The following is a 7,157-nucleotide window of genomic DNA, read 5'->3' on the forward strand; positions in this document are numbered from 1 at the left end:
ACTACTCTACTAATTGAGCTTATTCAGTCAAGGATCAAGTAGAACTTTAATTGGTTGTAATGTAGGCTGTAGGACGGGTAGGATACATTTAGATATAAGAGTGACTACACTTCTCTAAGCACTTTAATACATACATTTCATTGTTCAAGACCCCACACTTATGTCAAACCATAACTCCACCTTCACAATCAATATACATTAACTACCTACTTTTTTAAGCACAATTACATCAAGTTACCACTATCAAGGAATATTTTGCACAACAATACAATATTTTTTTCTTTTCTCTTTTCAATTCAAGTGGCTCTTACCTTTACAAAACAGTGCACCTTCTACTTTATTTCAATAGTTCCACTCAAAAACCAAACCAACCACCCCACACTTCAACTTTTACAAAGTTTATAACAAATTCAAGTGCTCATGCGAGGTATAAGGTTCAAATAGATGGTCAATTCAAACAAATGGGTAAGGCTTGTAATGTGGTTGCCAAAGAAATAGGATTACATACTCAAAAGGGTTAACTACGATACATAACAATTAGGTTGGTAAAAGCATATAACTGGCTCAACAATAAAATGCCTATATATCTTCCTAGACTAAACAAGACTACTATTTCACTTTGCAAACATACGGGGCAAGTTCTAGACATCAAATTCAATGTACAGAATAATACAAAACCTCACACACACGGCACCTAACTCACTCAGGGTTGGACTCATCAAGACACTCTAATCAAAGAAGTTACGCAAAGTTAAAATCATCTGATTTAAGGTACTTATACAAGAGTCAAAAACTGAGTCTAAGTGTCACAACTAAAGCACTTACTATTCTCAAGGCATAACAAAGTTAAGAGATCTTGCCTTCAATTTAAATCACAGCACAAGGTTTCCTACTTCTAAAAAAATGAAAACTACTACTAACTACACCCGGTTCAAACAAAACTCTTGAAAAAGAACCGCGACACAAAGAAAAACCAAGGGGAAATTATTACACTACCTACAAAAGAATATCTTTTTATCTTTTTCCTTTCGACTTTAACTCCCTCAAGAAACCTATCGATGATATCCATCATCGGGAAAAAATCAAATATTTAAAAAAAAAATCAATTTTTATGTTTTTTTCCAATTTTGTTTTCTATCTCTAACTACTAAAACTAACAAAACAAAAAACTTATATTCATACATACATACAACATATCCCCCACCCCACACTTTAAGTTGTGGCATGTCCCCATGACACACAATTAAAAAGCATAAGATAAAGGAAACTTCCTTGAACATCTAGTCGGGGTCTGAGTCGAAGTCGGACTCCATTCCTCGCACCCGAACTAATGCGCACATCCATGCCGATAACTTCTTCTCCGTCTTCTTGGGGTACACTCTCACTTAGTGCAGCTTTCTCTTTTGAGCCCTTCACTTTTCAGTCAACACTCGCAGTTGGTTTTTCTTTTTGCACCCTCTTTTCTACATTCATATCAAAAGTCACTATCTCCTCACCTACTCTAAGCCTGAGTTTTCTTTCGTATATATCCAATATTTCTCTACAGGTTTCTAAGAATGGTCTTCCTAGGATGAGGAGGGCCTTTTTGTTCTCCTTCATATTTACCACTATAAATTCTACAGGAAATACAAACTTATCCACCTGAACTAACACATCTTCCACTATCCCCTCGGGTATTAAAGTCGTTTGTTATGCCAGCTGCAAAGATATTGGCACCAACCTTATCTCTCTAATATACTTCTCCAGTTTCCTGTAAATCAATAGAGGCATTAAGTTAATTGAGGCACCAGAATAACATAATAATTTATCAAAATGAATAGTTCCTACAAAGCAAGGTATAGTAAAACTCCCTGGATCTCCACACTATTGTGGGAGTTTGTTTTGTAATATTGCGTTCCAATGCTCTGTGAGCTTCACCACCGAGGTCTCCTCTATTTTCCTCTTCTTTGTAAGGATCTCCTTCAAGAATTTGGCATAAGCAGACATTTGCGAGAAAACTTCTTTGAATGGAAAATTTACATGAACCTGTTTCAGCACATCCAGAAATCTCTCAAACTGCTTGTCCAACTTTTCTCTATATAGCTTTTGGGGGGAAGGTAAAGCATGCATATGTTGGCTCTCCTCAGATTTCTCCCCCTCGAATTCTCTTCCTTCTTCATTTTCTCAGTTACCTTCTTGCCTTTCTTCTTCTTCTTGTCATCATCACTTTTCAGTTTCTCCCCACTTTCTTTTGCAAGTATTACATCTTTTTTGGATCGGGGTGGGATCTTCAACACTTTCCCACTTCTCAAGGTTACATCATTCACCGTTTCTTTAGGATTCTTTTCTGTATCAGGGGGGGAGAGCTTAGAACCCTCTCAGATAATATTATTGCAATATGTCCCACTTGTCTCTCCAGGTATAAAAAACCAGTGCCTAATTCTTTGATAGTTGCTCCATGAGCGTCCAGCCTCTCATCTGTCTTGATAATGAAGGCCTTCATTAGATCTTCTAGACCAGGTTGAATGGGCTGTTGAGGCTAAAATTGCTGCCTCTGCTGATTCTGGTAGGCTGGAGCTCCTTGTCCATGCGGTCTGGAGTTATTTTGTTGACAAGCATTCGCAGTACCTCCATGTGAACTCCATGAGAAATCTGGGTGCCTCTAACCCATTGCATTGAAACTGTAGTTCCCCATAGCATTTATCTCCTCAATTGAGGCTTGACACTCATGAGTAGGGTTTCCTCTCCCACATATATCACAAGCTGCATGAGACTAATTTTGTATCCAGGCTAAAGTCAACTTTCGTATTTCTTTAGCCATAGCATCAAGTTGTACTTGCACAGATGTGTTAGCATCAACCTGGTGAACACCAGTTTATCTTTTTCTTTCCGCACTCTCAGAGGGCCATTGATTAGCATCTTCAGATAACTCATCAAGAATTGTAACTATCTCCTCTAAAGTCTTCTTCATCAACGGGCCTCTAGATGCATTGCTCAATGTTCTATGCGAGTCCGTGTCAATCCATCCCAAAAGTCCTTGAGTTGCATCCAGAGTTCAATTCCGCTATGTTGACACTTTCTAACGATCTCCTTGAACCTCTCTCATGATTCAAAAATAGTTTCTATATCTTTTGGTAAAAGTTATGGATTTCCCTTCTAAACTTGCCCGTTTTAGTTGAGGAGAAATATTTATCAAGAAATTTTATGGTCATCTCATCCCATGTTCGAATCGATTCCGTGGGCAAGATTCGAAGCCACTATTTTGCATCATCTTTAAGTGTGAAGGGGAATTCCCTTAAGTACACTGCATCTTGTGACACACCATTGTATTTAAAAGTGTTCATAATCTCCTCGAAGTCTATTAGATGTGTATTTGGATCTTCATTTGGCTTCCCTCTAAAGACACAACAGTTCTAAAGAGTTTGAAGCAAACCTTGCTTCAATTCGAAATTATTTACTGCAATTGGGGGTGGTCTAACACTTGATAAACCTTAATTGTAGACTGGTTTAGCATAATCGCCAAGTAGTCTCCCAAGCATAGGAGTTATATCTCCAAACTGGTCTGCAGCCAAGGGTTGATTTTGAGCAATTCTCTGACCTCTCTCTTCTTCATAGATAATATATGCATCTCTAATAGTTGCTTCCTTAGCATCCCGTACAGCTTGTTCTCTTCGTAGGACTGCTCCTCTCGTAGCCAAATCTACATTATCCTCACCTTTTCCATCCATAAGTTCTTTGGTTGAGGATTGTCCAACCTTTTCTAATGTCTCGGTGAGATTTCTTTCCTTCCTCAATTGTCGTAGTTATTTTTCAATTTCTGGCTCGTATGGTAGCACTTCTTTTGCAGAATCTCGAGTCATGCACCACTCTAAACGTCACATGCGCACAGTCAAAGAAAACCAAACGTAAAAAGAGAAAAATAAAATATAAAATAAAAATAAAAATTTCTGAATTAGCACTACAAACTATTTCAAACACTGTTAATTGTCAATCCCCGACAATGGCACCAAAATTTGATGAGTACAAAACACATACTTAAATTATGTTCGCTAGTCAAATATAGTATTGTATAATATCACATCCTCAGGGATTGGATTTAAACAGTATTCTCGTAGTTTCTAGCTTGACTGATATCCAAGATGATCAACAATTGAGATTTATATGATTTCTAACTAAAATTAACTAAGAGTCTAAAGCTATTGACTAATGACAATTGAAACAAAGAAGGTTATCAGCGGGGACAAATAGGGATTGATTGGATATGTGCAAGATAATTATTTGGGATCTAACTCTAGACAATTCACTTCTAATGTTCAAGTGAATCTTTCGAATTCACTCAATTATTAGTTCAAACGTTTAGCTAAAACTCCTCTCTCGATTAAGTCTTAACTTCTATAGATGAACCAACTTAAGCATGTGAAGATATGCAAGAATGCGTAGTGGATTGGTCTTTAGGAAAACCTCTTTCAATTATTGTCCTAACTAGGTTTAATCAATGATAATTAGTCTCTTTTGATTATTAAGAAGAATTAATGAATTCAACCAACAATATAATGCAAAGGTATCACAAGTTATACCTCTCTAGATTACATGAACAAGTGAATATAGATGCAATAATTAAATCATCCAAAAACGATTCAATACATAAAACTAGAGTTATAACCCACAAAACAATAAGGAATACACCAAATCCATCAAACCCAAAAGAGAACTATTACGTAGATATGGAGCAATTCATCACAAATAAATTTAATGTATAGGAAAACATAAATTCAATCCAAACTCGGGTCTTGAGTTAGGAAGGAATGATGTAATCCTTGTGCTCGTGTTCTTTTAACTCCTCCTTAGCCTCCTTAGGTTTCCAATATGTCAAAAGTCTAGAAAATAATAATTTTTCATGTATTTATACCAAGTAGGGTCAGGTCCAGACGAAATCACATTCTCCTAGCCGAAATAGGACATTGGCTCTGTAAAATTTACATAGGCGTGCCGCATGGGGCATTAGTGAGGAAATCCAAAGAGTTAATTTCTGACAGACAGCAGGAAAATGGGCAGTCGCGGCACCCCACGCGCTGCACTAGTGAGGTTTTCTTAGAGTACGGAATTTTTCTTGCTTTTTGATATCCAGATGTGGTTTTCGACCCCCGAACGCGATCCCGGCTTAATCCTCATGGGCTTTTACTCAGACTTCAAAGCTCCAAATAGCTCGAATTCATTCTGTAACATCTACATAGCTCGAAATCACTCTTACAAGGTATAAAACACACAATAAGTACAAAACACCATCAATTAAAGCTCAAAGATGAATAAAATACAGTAAATTAGAGTGCAATAAATGACTAAAATACGAGATAATAGCTTACCATCAGATATGTGACGTCAGATTCACCTATCACTAACGTGTTACTGCTGCCACTAAAACTTGAAAATGAAACAATATTCTTTAAGCCTCAAGTAACGAAAAAATCGAATGACAGTAATGTTTTACTTTGAAATACACTGGAAATAATATTACTATATTTAATAAAAACAAACTAATATTATTTCATAAAATAAATAATATTAATTGATACTAATGACTACTACTTATGTAAAGAACTATAATTACCTGATATTTATTCGCTAGCTACTACAAATAGGAAAAAATAAAAATAAAAATAAAAATAAAAATAAAAATAAAAATAAAAATCAAACTACTCAATCATCTTTAACCAAGGATTCGTCACCGATCAAGTGGTCTATTTTTCCATCAGGGTGCTCAAAGAAGTCTGCCATATCCAAGTGAGTGATGTCAAATTCATTGTCAGAGATAGAATTAGCTTCAGGGTGTTTATTCTTTAGAGGTGCTTGATAAAGCTCAACCAAATGTTTTGGTGTATGACAAATATTTACCAATGCCCTTTTCCACCGCAACGATAGCATTCAGTTTCTGAACCCTTTGCATTTGGCTTCTCCCCTGGGTTGGGACTCTTTGGACACGACATCTTTCCCTTTCCACTTTTGGTGGTTATTTTTCTTTGGGGGATAATTAACACCATGAAAATTTCTTCCTTAGTCATGACCACGACCACGAAAAGGGCCACGACCTTTTCCACACTTAGCATAATGGGAATATACCTCATCCACTTCAGGCAATGGTGTAGACCCAGTAGGTCGATTATCGTGATTTCTCATGAGCAAGTCATTGTTTCGTTCTGCCTCAAGGAGAAGAGAAATCAACTTAAAGTACTTTTTGAAACATTTCTCTCGGTACTACTATTGCAAGATCATATTGGAGTCATAAAATATTGTGAACGTTTTTCAAACATATCATAGTCAGTGATACTATCTCCACAGAGTTTCAATTTATAAGTAATTCTGAACATCGCATAATTATATTCAGAAACAGACTTAAAGTCTTGGAGCCTCAGATAAGCCCAATCATATCGTACTTATGGAAGGATAACCAACTTTAAGTTGTCATATCTTTTCTTTAAGCCATTCTACAAAATAAGTGGATCTTTGATTGTAAGATATTCTATTTTCAACCCTTCATTAAAGTGATGGTACAAGAAAATCAAGACTTTAGCATAATTTTAAATAAATACATTATTTTTATTTTTAATGTCTTCAAGAATCATAGCATTTAAATGGATTTCAACGTCCTAACTCTTTTCCTTTTTTAAGAAGGATGTTCTATAACTGCGTGATGCTTCGAAAGTGACAGAAGTACTTCCATTTTGTGGGCACCACCAGTTAGGGTATTTTCATATTTCTATTTTAGGGTATATTTACATAATTATTAAATTTTGTGATCTAAAGGGCGTCTCAGAGTTGGATCATGAACTTTGTCGTGTATGATCTGTCTTTCACCGATATGGGATTTGTTTAAGGCGTAAGCTTAATAGAAACCTCCCTTTCGAGCTGTTTTACTCTGCCCCCCCAGGGATCAGGGACGGAAGGGGTTCAACTGAACTCTTTCACAGGAAAATTACATTGTATATATAAGAAAAATTTTGATTTATACTTTATATATTTATTTTGAATTTTCTTAATGCTGCCAAATCATAACTCAGTAGTTAAGGGGGTTAAAACCTTTGTTAGGTTGCTTGTTCAATTTTCACTAGCCATAATTTCTTTTAATTTTTTTTCTTTTTTGAACTCCCTTGGCAAAATTCTACTTTCGTCACTTATAGGAC

The 7,157-nt window shown here is 36.0% G+C and overlaps 1 non-coding gene across 1 annotated transcript; it reads left to right on the forward strand.

Moving 5' to 3' along the window:
* Nucleotides 1–3,037: 3,037 nt before the first annotated feature.
* Nucleotides 3,038–3,143, forward strand: LOC117276043 (small nucleolar RNA R71). Its single transcript, XR_004506273.1, has one exon. It is a non-coding gene; the product is annotated as a small nucleolar RNA R71 (small nucleolar RNA).
* Nucleotides 3,144–7,157: the final 4,014 nt, after the last annotated feature.

Source organism: Nicotiana tomentosiformis, chromosome 9 (genome assembly GCF_000390325.3).
Source record: "Nicotiana tomentosiformis chromosome 9, ASM39032v3, whole genome shotgun sequence".
NCBI classification, from domain to species: Eukaryota; Viridiplantae; Streptophyta; class Magnoliopsida; order Solanales; family Solanaceae; genus Nicotiana; species Nicotiana tomentosiformis.